The following is a 16,311-nucleotide window of genomic DNA, read 5'->3' on the forward strand; positions in this document are numbered from 1 at the left end:
TCCAGGGCCATCGATTTTGTCCGCGTGCAATCGCGTATACGCGCCCTCGCCGATAACGCGAGCCGCCGCGTCAAGTCATTTCGCAGCCGACTGTTCTGTAATTAATTGAGCCTATTTGTAACGCACTCGCTACGAGGATGAACCTCTCGGAGTGGCTGTCTGACTGGCGATGCGTCCGCTTTTCGACCTCGATTTACCTCCGATTCGCCAGTGGGGGATCCATTGTATTGCAAATTGCTAGTTTTCTTGGAATATCTTGATTGAAAAATAATTTAGTGCCAATTAAACTGTTATATCGTTTCGTATGTTCTGTTTTCTCGTTGACGATAAAGTATCGTTCCTTATTCATAAAAATATCGTTTCTAGCTGTCTATTTTATCAGTCTTCTACATTAGATATACACAACGTAGCAAAAGATATATTTAAAAATATTTGTGTTAAGAACGTTTTATGACATACTGTTTTAATATTGAAAACAAACAATGTTACATATGTAATAATCACTTGCAAGTGACAGATTGTGTTCAAGTTGGAGCGGTTTCTTACAAGATTCTTCTTGCGTACGGAGATGACAAGATGTTCGCTGCAGAAGCTTCTCCGCAACTGCGTGGTGAAACTTTATTTCCCTCGGCATCCTTGAATTGCTCAACTCTCTGGAAATCAATATTCACGACTCGATTAAAGCGAAACGCTTAATAAGAAGAAACAATGAAAGATAATAGGATGAAATGAAAAGATTCCTCGAATCTTGCTTTTTGTTCAATATTGCTGAACATTAAATATCATGGTTCTTTTCACGGTTGAGGAGGGATGCAAATGTTTCAATCTCTTGGTTGATTTTAAAGTGTAGCCTTAAAGTCTCTTCTTTGCCATTTCCTTTAATAAGACTCTAGTTGTAACACTTGCACTAAAAATTATATTTCTGGAAAAATCGTTAGATTCCTTCGTGTTTATATTTTTCCAAAAATTGTGTTTGTCTCAAAATTATTTCTTCCAAATTCTCATATTTTCATGCACAAAATATATATTCGTTTATTCAAGTTTTATACCGTATACTAATATTAATCCTTATGATTTTCGAAATTTCAAAGCAAATACGCTCACAGCAAACATTTCCAAATGAATTAATACTAATTCCTCTGTCGCTGCAAACTCGAAAAGTAAACGTTCCCCCAGTAGATATTCCTAAATTCACAATAAATTAATGTTAACTCCTCTGATCAGAACGACCACTGACCCATTAATTTCCCCCCGATAAGCTTAATTCGAGATGACTGGTATGTAGCGAATGAAAAAGGTGTAGTGAACTACAAAATGAATCTGGTATTTACAAAGAACCAGGCAGTTGTCTAAAAAAATATGAATCAATGGAAACATCGACTATTCGTGTCGTGCTCTCGAATACATGAAACTAACTCTCTGGTGGCGTTGCCAAAAACAAAATGTAGGTCGCAAACAAGGACGATCAGCCGACCTGGTGAAGATTTATTCGAATTCAACGACTGGGCACAGATAAACGGTGACTGGCCCGCGTTGAATGCGTTCGATTAACCGAGCACAGATTTTCACGCTGATGTAGTTTTTCCCGACGCGTTCAGTTAAAACGAAAAGAGACAAACGAAGATACTTGCCAACTTCGAGTAACAATAACGAAAGAATAATTCGATAAAATTGTAAAATTTTCACTGAATTCCTTTCGTCTGTTAAAAATGTAATCATTGAATAAAAATTCTCTTCACATTTTTCTATACAATGGAGCATCACATATTCCAATTACAGTCGACCTGTCTTAAAATGGAGCCGTTTCACCTTTTCTGGAGCTCACCACAAGTACTTACCTATCTATGGACTATCACGCTTTTCATCTCCTCTACTTTCCTAGGAGGTTAATTTAGAATTGAGCCAACCCACTATTCCTTTTTCTAGTTTCCGTTTTTTTCTCCTTGAAAATTGCCAATCCTTTCTCTCTTCTAGTTATTCGAAAAGTATAATAGGAAAACTGGAATCAATGTATTATTAAATAATATTTTAATGTATTATTAAATAATATTTTAGAGTTTCAACAACTTTTTGGCAGTATTTTAGTAAGAAAATAGAAGAAACATTGCCTTGTCTTGCGTCTATCTATCAAACATCTAGTTAACTTCACGGCTTAAGGATTTCTCCCGCTCGATAAACTTCTTAATTGGTTTACTGTAATGTGTGCATACAGGGGTCGTAAGATAACAATGTATACTGTGTTTTAATTGGTGATTCAAAAAACAAGAATCTGTTTACGGCTCTCTATAACGTGCCGTGGTCGCGTGTTTAAAGAGAAGCGAACCTAATGTGATAATAAAATGATACAGCCAAGAAAATAATGTTTATACTGGTATTAATACCTTAAAGCATCCGCAAGATTTCTGAGTTCTATTAATTAACAAATGACAACGATCAAAAATGAAAAATGCAATTTATTAAGTAATAATTATGTTATGCGATAAGTGAAAAGTGTAAAAATACTAATATTAACTTCTATTTTCAGTTACGTTCCTAGATTAAATATCCATATAAAATATTTTCATGCCAGATATATTTATGTATATACATGTACATAAATATTATGAAATAATTTAGTTTGAGAAGTTTCTTTTAAATTTTTTGCACCTCCGCTTTTTTCCTTTTTTTTGTTTTGTTAATGAAAACGTTAAAGTAACAAATTTCATTTCGCACGTTGGGAAGCTTTGTGAAGTCCGAGTTAAATAACAAACAGATAATTGAAGGGAAATTCGATTAACGAAAGCACAAATGAAAGTACAGCGATCGTATATTCGAAAGAATCTAATAATCCTCTGCACCGTGTTCGTTTGTTAAACGTAACATTGAAGATTATTAGGCAATGCTATAAACACGTTACAAGTATGAAATTGTATAGTGTGCACAAGCAATGAAAGTGGGGAAGCAATGAAGTTTTAAAACGAAGCGAAACAAAACGGCGTAACTTTCAACGACTTGTACGCTCTGTGAATTACAGAAAAGGAAAGTAATTAAACGCTTTCAAAGGACGTTTAAGTGGTCCACAGAGTTTCGAAAGGTTCTCGAAAGGTACTCGAGAAAGGAAGGTAATAAAATAGTGCATGTTTAGGTTTGCGAATTGAGAATTAAAGATCAATCAAAGTGCAGCCAATAATGATAACGAAATAAGGGAATTATCAGAAATTATCGGAGAGATTTTAAAAGTCTTTAATCTCGGAAACTCGATACTCAGAGGGTATAAGGAACTTCAATTTTTTTTTTACGAAAATTAATGATTTTGAACTCGTTTGAAATTAAGATCAATTAAATAATTTTGCAAGTTAGTGTAAAGAAATACTTCTACGACTTAAAAATAAAGTTCATCATAGTCATGTGCATACTTCCAAACTTCATAAAATTGTACTACCTACGTGAGAAAGAAATAACAATGAAAAGGATATTAAACAAATCCTTGGACATTCCTTTCGTAACTACTATGTTAATAAACAGAATTCAGTAATGTTACGGAAGCTATGTTGTAATGTTATGGAAACATGGCTTGGTAATATAACAAGATGTAATATTCATGACGGCCACTAGGCTGGACAGAAAGGGTTGTTGTTCTGAGGTTTGCAGGGGTTCGAAAGGGCGAAGCTCAAGGAAGATGGGTTGATGGCTCTTGACTGGCCGCTACCAGACACGCTTCATCTTGTTACTATCCTCCTCCACTAAATATGCAGTTCGGTGATTCTAACCCCTTAGCTTCTTTCGCTACCCTTGTCATGTCTTTACAAGCTCTTGGTGTATTGTTGCGAAACTTCTCTCTGTATTAAGTTAGACATCCCGTTCGTTCGAATTATTTTAACAAAGATTCTTGATCATGATAATTCTTCACTGAATATTTTTATCGAATATTTTTGTTACAGTTCTATTAATAATATAGAGCTTGGATTTTTTTAAATTAAAATTATTTGAGGTGTTTCAATCATTAATTTATGAAATAAAAGAAAAGAGTTATGATATAATTAATGTTTTACTTAGATTGCTTGGTTTTATACTTTTTTGTTGTTTTTTTTTTTCTCTTTTGCAGGAAACATATTTTAGTTTCGAGGAAACCTATTTCCACGAAATAATTTGCGGAAGATAAGAGACTTTAATTAATGATCTTTCGTTATCACACTTTCATGTCGTTGTAGTATAGTTCGTGAACTACGTTAATTAATTTATGAACACCACTAAATTAATTTATTTTAGGAATACTCTTTCGCACATCGTTGCAACTTACAACCTGAATACGGGAGAACGGTTTAAACTTTAAAAAAATGTCATTTCTGTTAAGTACAAATTAAGAGATCTACGTCCTGAATTTTTTCACTTAATACAAGAAGCAAGAATTATGATACTGGTAAGTTAATAAATTTTAAATCTATTAGAATGTTTTATATGTCAAATAGTAATGAAAATATTTTATTTATTTGCAGAATACCAAGTCGATTTAAAACAAAATTGTAGCTCAATTTTCCTTCGAACCTAAACTTCAATGTTATCCAAAAAGGCAATTAAAATAACAATTTTAAATATACATTGAAAGCGAGATAAAAGGAAATTTCTTCCAAAAATAACGTTTATTTTATTAATATTTATTAATCGAGTATATTTTATGATTGAATTAATAATAAAACTCGTTTGTTCCATTGTAGGCAAAGACAAGCCTGAATAACGCTGTATCCTGTTGGCAGAACTTAGAGGTCACGATTATTCCTCTTGGTTTCCGTTTTCGTATAATCCTTCACCATCACCGCCATCCACTCGGCGAGCCTCCAAAGGTCTCTTCGTTCCTTTCCAGTGTTTGCCCACCATTCACTTAGGATTGTGGACCTCAACGTACTTTATCTTGACTGTTTCACCTCGAGTTCTCTCTCGCTATGTTTCTACCCGCTACTTTCACCGGGTTCTTCATATTTTGTGTCGTCTTCTCTTCGAGTAAAGATAAGTTCCCAAGATGCTAGTCCACTCCTCTCGTATGATCAAATTCCTGCCTTTTTCTCCGCATAGTACAACTTTTTAATACACCTACGATTATTTCTTACGTTTCGACGAATTTGACATTTATTCCATTTGTGAATTGTCAAAGAAAAGTGACGTTAATTCGGTGGAAACTTTTATTTGATTTATCCGCAACTGGAGTCAAGAAGAAAATTTTTCCATTTCTTTTCTATCGAGGTCTCTCATAAAGTAAATATTAGAAGGAATGTTTGTTGTTGGTGAGTTCTGTATCTTGAGTGTATTTGTTAGCAATTTCAGTAGTTACAGGAATTTAATAATTGGCTTTTTTCTTCTGCGAGGACTTTTAATTATAAAGGAGGAGAAGAATTGGAAACAATATATTTCATTGTTCATCAACTTACCATCAGTGCAAAACATTTAAAACCTTAGAATAATAAGATTATTTAAAAAGATATCATTATTTGTTATAAATATTCATATCCATTTCAATTGTATCAGTATGCTTACACTTTGCACACATATCTTACACTATATCATCGTTCTTTTTAATATAAAATTTACGTTAAAATTAATCTTTCTAAACAGAAAATTTGTTCTTGTAGTAAAACGTTCTTTCTGAAAGGATAGTTGCCGAGACGAAAACTTTTGATTCACTTTCTCGCGACGGATCGCGTCGTTAATTCCGTCGCAGCGGTTACAATCGATTCTCGTGCCTTGGAATTCATTTCTTCCGGGTGACACAGCGGGAATGAGATCCAGAACGAACCAGACCGATTAAACGGTATAATCAGTTCGAACACGCGCGTTCGTCAGCAGTCATGAAAATGCATCATCACGAAACGTTTTCTAAAATCTCCGGGTGCGTTGTTAAGTGTATTCCAGTCACATTTGTCTGTCTGTATCTCCTATAGAAAACCCGTAACATTCTCATTACACTGACGGCCTCGGTGAACGTTGCATCATGCGTCATGGAGAGAATTCTCACTTGCCATGTTCCCTACATGGTGATGCATACAGGGTGTTTCTTGTTTAAACAATCAATCATTACATCCATACGTCAATGAATAATTGATTTATGGATAATCGATTTAATAATTTTGAAATATTTGAATCATTTGTGAGACAGTCTTCAAAGTTTACAGAACATTTAAAATATACAGATAATTTAAATTGAAATGAAAAATATGTACCTTTAAAAGTAATAGAACTCGAATAATAGAAATAGAGCATCGGGATAATTCGTTGAATGATACAAACGAAATAACGAACAATTATTTCAACCTTCATCTTTCTCTGCGAGTATGCACGATTCAATCCCTAACGAAGACAGTTTCTTCTCCTGTAGTCTGGCAACATTCACCTATAAGATATTTCTTATATTTTTGCTTCTAAGACATTACTGGTACGTGGTATGATTGTTTAAATGGGAAACACCCTGTAGAGACACAACTGGAAACAGCAGCGGAAGACAGAGAATAGACAGTGTGTTACACGGCTGGGTCGAGGATTCCGGGAGTACGGAGCTTTTGTTGCGGTTGAAATATTTGAAAGCGATGTATCTTTCGACGTTCTTCATCCCTCCTCCTCCCCCTCCGTTCGTCCTGGTCTCTTCATAGAGAAACATCTTGCCAGTTTCTTCTTCGACTTACTCTTTATTTCACCACCTTACCAACGTCCATCTCCTACTCTTCCCTTCTTCTATCTTTTCTCCCACGTTTTTTCTTCATTTTCCGCGTAGACAGCCGAAGGCACGAGCAGCCACGAGCAATATCTTAAAAACTCCCAGACTGGCCCGTATCCAACGTGTCCAGGGTATTGAAAAGATAGATCTATAAGCCTGAGGACCTTTCGATTTTGTCGTATTGAAATCTGCCTGGCGGAGGTTTGTTCCTTGATCGAAGGTTAAAGGAGCTCGAGAAGGAACGTTTTTTAGAGAGTTGAATACGCAATGAGCTCTTTAAAAAAAAAGAAGTTACATACACTGATGGTCTTGCGACTGGTTGTGCATTGAATCGAATTTTATCATGTTTATTCTTCGGTTAAAATAACTTTCCCTAATCTGATCTTCTTTAATTTTGGGCTCGAGAACATAATGTAGATATCATCTTTTATCAACTCAGCAAACAAAATTCCCAAGGCTCCCGATATTTTCCCGACAGTTCGAAGATAAATTGCATTTCACAAAACGAACGCTATTAAAAATTCCACTTCAGTCGCGTTCGAGTTGCTACTTCCGGGAATTATAATTCTCGCGTCTCGTCGCCTGGAAATCGCGAAACTCCTCGAAGGAAACCGAGTGACGAAAGTAATAGATTCCAGGAGCAGAAGCAGGCCGACCGAGATGAACATTTCCGAGAAAATTTCTCGACAGTCTAGCCACGTGCACGGCCGCTCAGCTTCACAAGCAAACCCGTACACGGTCACATCCATACGTAATTTAATTTAATTTAATATTTCCCAGCAGTTGGGAATATCAGCACGACACAACGTAAAGATCTCGCTTGACTTTCCCAAAGAAATCGTTCTTTCTGTTGATTTTTGTTCTTCTTCCTTTCTGTTTCACCAAATTTTTTCATTACGTTTTGAATACTCTTGAATATTTCGAGTACTTTCGTTACGTGTGATTACGATATTAATTGTGGCTAGTAAAAAATTAGAACAGATTTAGATAATTTGATGGGCAGGATTTCTATTTTCTTAACTGGAAAGATTTGAAGTGTAGAATTAAGCTTGCTAAAACGAAGTTATATATTTGCATTCATTTAATCAGAATTCTTGATTATACTCTATTTAATCAGATTGTTTAGCTTCTGTTGGTTCTGTTATTTCGCTTATTTTACGATTGCATAATTCAGTACCAGAAGATATAATTTAGCTTCTTTTTCACCGTAACTACAAAAGAGAAAAAGATTTTTGATTAATACCAATAAACGAGAATTTTCTAAAAATACAAAATAAAATACAGCTCACCGTGGTGAGATTGTTACTCTAATTGAATACTGTACTGCAAAAAACAATAATTTCACACTTTCGCGCGTTTAACAACATTACATCCTATTTTAGAAACTCAGGGGAATTATTTGGTAAATATTTTGCAAGGCAGATTTTACAGATGAAATTAGAAGAATGTTTCACGTTTACTTTGTATGTCGGTGAGTTAAACCAAGCGATGCGATAAATTGATCGGATCAAAGTGGAAATTAAAAGGACCGTGTACGAGTTGAAAGTAAAATATTCGTGGCGTTGGTAAACTCGGTCAATCAGAACACTTGGAGTGGCCCCTCGACAAAGTTTTCGTTCCGCGTTTATTCGAAAACTAGACGCATTGTTCACGCCGCGCTGTTACGTTGCCGCAACTTTAAATTCACCAAACTGTTTCCATTCGGTGCTTAAAATCGCGCGAGAACTGCTCGTATAACGCGGTCCAATCCAGAATCATTTAAAATCGTGTATAGAGTTTCGATAATAATTTAAGCTTGAGTTTCGTATAATTTCCACCGATTCGAGAAAAATTTTTAGCGATAAGTTTTCGTCTTTATTAGGTATAAGCTGACTTCGTTAATGGCGATCGCTAGATATCTATGCAAATTCGACCTGAACAAAAATGAACGTGTCACAAACTTTCATTATCGATCAATTCTTAACTGAATTTCGTACAGAAAAATTAGTCAAAGGTAGAAAAGCGAATATTCTAGCATTATTGTTCGAGAGAATCGCCGATATTAGTCGAAAAGTGAGTAAAAGACAAGGAGAAAAAGAAGGTATCGCTCAGAGGACGCCAACTGCCAACGTAAACACAAATCGTTAGATTGGACCCCCTGGCGAAACCTTCTTCGCTCCTATCATACCATCCTTTGCTGCCACCGGGGCGGCGACGTCTTTTTTGCTCATTGTGACGAGGCACGCTTGAATAATTTTCCGTTTTCTGCTTCATCGTGACTTTCGCCAGCGACAGCAAATAATAACCGGTGTCCTGGCTGAGACTGGGCCCGAAGCATTCTAAGCCTGTATCAAGACAGGAAATTCTCTTCCTCTCGCTTCTCTCGTCCTTTTTTTTTAACTCCCAACCGCTTGTTCACGGAACCCGTTAACGATTCGTCGTTTAATTTTTACCGATTCTTAACATTCTCCCAGTTACACTTTTCGAACGGTGTACCCTCGGTGCTTTTAATATCATCGTTTAATTTGTACTTAGGAATTGTTGCAGGTAAGGAGCTTTCGTCGACGAATATATCGTAATAATATAGAAAATATTTCTCTTTATATTTCTACCGTAAATCAACTGTACGAATACTTTCGTCTTTCACTGTGTATTTCCATTCGTGTATCCCGCGCGTCGTCGTAAATTTAATTTCGAATCAGATACGTGTCATCGTTGATATCTTGATGTCGAAAACAATCATCGTTTAATTTTACGGGGAATATTGGCTTGCCCGCGGTGACAGTGCGCATATTATTAATAACAATAAATTCAAAGTGATCGAATCGGCTGATTTATAGTGGAAAAATTAAAACTAGCCAAGCTTGCGTGCTTTATGTCCAAGTGAACCCGTTTTTTACGCGCATTTCGCAAACGTGACCAATGTATTCGGCGTACCTTGACAGCCATCATGGGACACAGATAAACAATGGAATTACGTTTTCCATGCTACACCGGGCATGTCTAGTCCCTGCTGAATAACCGCCAATTGCAGTAACCTGGTTGCGCCAGTCAACTAAAAACCATTGGAATTTTTTGACGTATAATGATTGAACGTTAGAGTCCGTTATTAGATCGAAAGGGATTCCGCTTGATTTATCTACTTTCGTTTTGCTTGAACTGCCTCTATTCGTATATAAATTGTTTTAATTTCGATGTTTCGTAATTAGTCTTGTATGGACTATGGATTGCGTCGTGAATCGTCTTTGTTTGTACGTGAGATGTACCCCGTTTGAAAACTTGTTTAAATATTTCTTTTATATTAACATTTCACTTGGACATTTCTGCTACGTGTTGACATTATTTTAACATTATTAATAAAAATTTTAGTTCAACAAGTTTCAACACGCTTCGGTCAATTCATGACTTAGAAATGTAAACGTCGCATATTTTAGAACGGCACACACAGAGCGGAGTTACTTTAAATTTCATAGTAGCAACTTTACGATACTCGTCTACATAAATTCCTTGGAAAACTTATGAAATTCTAAATATACTTTGATCAAAAATTTACTTTGTAACACAAGGAATTTCTACGAAGTAAAACTCAACAACTTTCTTTCTTATCTTCATTCGTTTGCAAACATTGTTGCTTAGGCGTGTACAATTTTCTATTCTTTGCGTTTAACATCCCTCGACGTGGCCGGATAGTGAAAACTGAAAATACTTGCACGTGTTAGGTTAAATTGTAAGTTAATAAATGGAAAGTTATATCACGTGATGCGTTATGATTTTGTAAAATGTTTTAGTGCTATGTTAGCGCCGAAACCTAATAACACTTTGTAGAGAATAGCATTAACACACCATTTGCCATCTAGAAAGGGTTCTAACCAGCAGTTACTGAGTGAAAATTAATGAGTTGACTTCCCGAACCGAGACAGCTTCCAATTTTCCTTGTAATTCTGTATGTTCAGGGTAATTGAATTCAGTGAGATTCCACTATGTATTACACGCAACTTTAAACACCATTTTATTTCCTCCTAATTGATAAATATATGTCGATAAACAGTTTTATATTGCTTTATAAACAAATACATTTCTTTGTAAACAAACAAATAATATAGAATTAATTTGTTGTTTTTATAATTATATTTCTTTGTACTGTGAGAGATATTGACAAGGGGAAGTAATGCTGGTTACTTTCCTGTGTAAAGATGTGGTCGCGCATCAGTTTTATGTAAATACGTCAAAGGTGATGCAAATTCTGCATGTTCATGTATGAATAACTACCTTGCTTTTTTTTGAGATCAAACTGGCTCAGAATGTAAACCAGGCTGTCAGAGTATGTGCTGCTTAATAACACCTTAAAAATTTATTCAATTACGTGCAACATTCTTTAAAAAGCTTATTTCTTTATGTACTGAAAAATAGAATAAAGTCAATTATATGTTAATTTAAATTAATGCGTTAATTATATTTTGAAGTGATTAATATAGGAGAACAGATTTAAATAAAATTATTTCAGCAAATTTGCATTAAAATGTCATATTATTTATATAGTATTTACATAATTAAATAATTTAATCAAAGGATATGGATATTCTTTACAACTAATTCTTAGACTAACACAGTCAATACGGCTAAGGCACTAGTTGTAAGATGTAATAAACATGCGCGTTTCCTTCTATTATTTTCATTTCAGAAAAAGTTAAATTAAAAACAAGAATTATGGTTTCGCGCGTGGAAAGGTTTACAGCAAGTGCCATCTAAACTTCCGTATCGCAATTCAGAAAGGACAGGAACGACAAGATGTCGAGAAAACTGTCTGCTTCTTTCGTGCATATTTCTTCGGGGTACAAGACTAAGAGGGTGGAAACGGGGGTTAAATGTGCGAAGATAAAGAGAAAAAGTGAGAGATAGGGAGAGAGAAACAGAGAGAGAGAGAGAGAGAGAGAGAGAAGGAGAGCGAGAGGGAAGGAGAAATGGAAAGGGTTGCAAATCGGATTCACGAGCTTGCAACGGCAAATCTTGGGATGGTTTTCCTCTCAAGAAAACGAGACGTGCACGGTGCTTAAGGTCGCCGGAAATGGTTCTTCGTGGCTACATCGACTGACTGCGCGATTGGAATTTCGTAAATTTCCCTGCCACTTAGCATCATTAAAGATATTTATGAAATCGTGCAAAGATTTGTTCTTCGAATTGTTACTTGAAATGCTTGAATGAATGGGGTCTCGCATGATAAATATTAATATAAATATCGGAAAGTATCGACGATATTATTGGACTGCGCTTCCCTTTTATCCTTTACTGAATTCTAGATTACAATTGATTTCTTCTTGCGCTGATAACTAATAATATAAAAGCTTATAACAAAGTATCACGGGTAATGTTATCGAAATCAAATGAGATTCTTGTATCGTATTCTTTTTTCTGGTTCCGTTGTTTTCCATTTTCCGGGCGTACCACGATGACGATCGGCGAAATTTCACCCGAGGATAAGAAAGTGAAAAAAGGAGGTTGGAATAAGTGTCGAGAAGAGGACAGGATAGCAGCGTGTGTAGTTCGAGCAGCCTCGAGGCTAACGGATGAAGAATATATTTCAATCCGTTCTTCGTTCCTTTTTATCTAACCGTCGCCCTTCGGCATTTCTTTCTATTCGTTCTTCTTCCTTCTGTCTTTTGGTCTCTTAGTTGCTTTTTTGCTTTCTGGGAGAAATCGCAAAGAAATCTCGCACTCTATCCTGCACGCATCGTCCATGTTTTTCGAATTATTAGTATCTTTGCTCTTCATAAGACGATCATGACTGAGCTATATATAATCGAACATATAGAAATACATTAGTACATAATAATAAACGTAATACCGATAAATAACGATCAGTGGCAAGCAACAGCGTGAACTTGATTCAGTAACGGTTATCCAACGGCGAGAGGAGAATTTGTTAGAAAATATAAGTGAGAGGAACGCTAAGGATCCGTTCAGCTAGCCAGGGTGAAACGAAGTTAACAAGTTCGAGTTAATAATGCAGCACGAACGAGAGCCGTAGCGATCCGCAGAGTACACAGATAGCGACCAGAGTCGTTCCATCTTCAAGAAATTGAGAATCTCTCGGGTCAACGGAGCAAAAATGGAAGAAAGTGAATTCAAATGAAAGGCTAATAAGTCTGTGCCACGATTTATTGTCCTCCATCCTAGCTCATTGAGTTCCGTGTTAATGAATTTATTATCCATGCTCTCTCGTTCTTCAGAGATGGATATCTTTCCTTCGAATGAAACGTTTTTCTGGTTTTTAATAGTTTCTCGCGTACTTACTATTTCCTTTCTGTTTTCGATATGCGTTGGCGTTCTATTCGATATTATAGTCAGTCGCAGAGTCTACATACACTTATTCAATATAAGACATTAAGACACATGTTCTTAAAATGTAACGCAATCTATCTTCCATTCTTTTCAATTTTCAATTTTATTAAGAAAAGAAGCGTATAAAAATTAAATATTTTGAATTTTATATATTAATATTTTTAACGATTTACAATCTTCCCTACTAAATGCCTGATGAAATAAAACAAAATGCCTGAACAAAAAATCTTGCTTTACAATCTTCAAGAAGCACGAAGGTGAACGATCTTTCTTGCAACTTCTATGCTGTTAAGCAAACTCTACGAAAACAAAGAAAGCGATAGAGGAAATAGAATGGTGTCGTTAAATTCCATTTGTTCGCCTAGAAAAATAACACGAAAATAGCGGATAGTCGTTCGGTGGCCGCCTTTACGGTCCAAGCGCGTCGTATCGTTTTTTCCATGAGAGCTAAAGCTGCAGCGTCTAAGTGAAATGTACGTATACGCGTGTAAGCGAGTTAAGGAGGATGAAACTACGACGTTGTCCGGTCGTACGTACCCATAAACGGAAACGGTACGTAAAGTTCAGTCAGGTGAACGAGTATCGTGTTTCCAGTAATAAGATCTTAACACGCAACTATCCATAAAATGTCTAGTTAGTTGTCCTTGCCCACTTTCCTTTTCGTTCAAACGAAAATTTAATATCGGCTAATTCGGAAACGAAGGAATTTCCTATTTCGATGTTAGATATTCAGCAAAATTTTCGATGGAAGCATGGCATCGTAATAAACGTTCGTATCGCAGAAATTGCATCGTCAGTTAGAACGAAGGACAAAATTTTTTTGTTTTAGACAAGTTTTTGAAATTATTTTGAAATTACTTGGCAAAAAATCAGCAACTATCTGCGTTCGTTCATACATAAAATCAAATAAATAATCAAATCTTGCATTCGCAGTTCGTTAGACGTACTTGTGTTCATTCCAGAAAATTGAAAATATTCGAAATACGCCAATCATCTTTGGAAAATATTCCAATTAAAAGGTATATAATATCATTAAATAAGTAGATTTTATTATGTCATCAATACTTTAATATACATATTTGATTAAAATTTGGAATTCAAAATACAAACTTTTATCCGATTTTTCATGTTTAATATCGATTAACATCAGCAGTGCAGTTTTAAACGCTAATATCACTTTAGTATTCAAAAACATCGACAAATTCGTTTCAACGCGTTGTTCAACGTTTTCATTTTAAATCACGTTTCTATCAAATACCTTCATAAAGAGTATCGATCGTTTTTTAAATTTCTTTACAGAACATAACTTCGGTAATCCAACGACATCGAAATAAATCAATTTATATACAAGCTGTTTCATATGCTACAACGTAATTTCTTAAATATACATTGATTTTTCATAAAAATCATAATAGGATTATGTTTGATTGGTGAGCTGCGAGTACTATGAATGAAGGCGGTAAACTTGGCGACAGTCGTTCGAATTTTATCTAACAGTACAGTCGGACTTTACACGAACGTTTCGGAGTATACGATTGAATTAATGATTCGCTGTCAAGAAGGATATCGAATCGACCGCTTCAGCGTAAAATGGAGTCGTAGCATGACGAGAAACTGCCGTCTGCCAAGTATTTATGATCGAAGAACTATCGCTGGAAAAATTCTTGTACGTTTGCCTTCGGTGACTGGCTATACATTTTTACAGATCTTGCGATATACTCGACGAAATTGATTTCACTGTTTAACAAAGGATTGCTATATATCGTATATATTGTAGAGTTTTATAGGATTTTCCCGATGACTTACAGTTGAACGATCGAAGAAAAGTGATTGAAAAGTGGAAAGATAATCAAGTAAAAGTTTATCCTCTGTGAATATGAAACTACGTAAAATAATTGGTAATACGATTCTAAATAAGTTTAAAATTACGTATTTACGTAACATTTCGCAAAGAGAACGTAACCACGAAACGAAAGCAGATTTTCATTGATGCATCGAATAACTGTAAACATTCGATAACGTCGACAGTCGCGCAAGAAAAAGAATGTAGACGTTCCCGTGACTTTGCTGCTCACTTGGAATTCTCTTGGAGTAGATAGAGAGCTCGATTCATCGAGGACTCGGCGAATGTTCAGCTCGCATGAACTATTCATGCATGCATGCACGCTCTTTCGTATTACATTTAATGCATGGAATGCAACGATGTCAAATAGAAACGGAAGAGCAAGTGCGCTGGTACATGTCGCATTTTGCATGCACATATTCGACTCCGCTGTCTTTTGGACCACTCCCTTATAACTCGTGTGTTATTAAAGACGTAGTTACGTTTCTCGTGGATCGGTTAATGCTGCGGAACAATTACTTTGGCAATCTTTCGAATAAGCGATTTCAATCGGCAAGAGTTTAGTCAATCCTGTGATAACAAAAATTTTGAGTTTTCCGAGTCTTAAATATGAAACTCTCAACAAACAAACAAACTGAAGCAGCAATTTACTTTTGTCAAATAATTAAAATATTCGCAAGAGTAATGCAATACGAGCAGCTTACGTTCTTGCATTAGCATTTTGATTTATTTTGCGTCATATGCAATTTCTGTCGGTACAGTTTAATTTCGCTACATGGCATTCTATTATCTGAGTTAGCGACCGCTTTGCGTAATTAAGCCTTACACATAATTACCTAGTCGCGGCTACATGCAGCCGGCTTCATACGCGGATCGGCTTGTTACGTTTAATGCCGTGAACTGTGCCAGCTAAATCCCGGCTTAGCTCGGCAACCTTGATAGTTTTTTTTGCGAATTTTCTGCTCTCCTAGAGACCGTTGGAATTTTTCTATCACAGTAATGAGTTTCGCGCCCACGGCGCTTTCTGCTTGGTCGTTTATATCGCGAGCTGCAACGAGATCATTCTGATTATTTGTAGATATATCGATTACTATTGATTGCAACAATTTATAAAATTTAAATTAAAGTAAAGAACTTTTTCCTATTTAGTTACTGACGGATAATTTGTGCCAAGTTGTTCAAAATTTCTTTTGTGTTTCAAACGTTTTGTTCTCGAAAAAACGAGGTAATGGCTGTACGGCTGCACCTCCTCGATTTCGGTGATTTTGAAATATCACGGATCCCCGAATTGTCACGGTTAACATTCCGGATTATATATAACATCAAAGCAATTAAAATATCTGCCAGTGGATGGCGTATCTTTCCCAGTGTACGTTTGTGTTGAATCATTTGTCGCATCAAACACGAACTCGTCCTTCCGATGGGACAATGTTGTTAGAAAATGGGAAATGCTCTGTAAATAACGGAT

At 35.8% G+C, this 16,311-nt stretch overlaps 1 long non-coding RNA gene across 1 annotated transcript in view; it reads right to left on the reverse strand.

Annotated features, from left to right (window-relative positions):
* Positions 1-11,268: 11,268 nt before the first annotated feature.
* LOC139992796 (uncharacterized) overlaps positions 11,269-16,311 on the reverse strand; it is a 208,635-nt gene continuing 203,592 nt past the window's right edge. The window contains exon 7 of the long non-coding RNA XR_011801197.1: positions 11,269-12,448. This is a non-coding gene — a long non-coding RNA (uncharacterized lncRNA). The remainder of the gene's footprint in view (positions 12,449-16,311) is intronic.

The sequence above is a fragment of the Bombus fervidus genome, chromosome 12 (assembly GCF_041682495.2).
Source record: "Bombus fervidus isolate BK054 chromosome 12, iyBomFerv1, whole genome shotgun sequence".
NCBI lineage: Eukaryota > Metazoa > Arthropoda > Insecta > Hymenoptera > Apidae > Bombus > Bombus fervidus.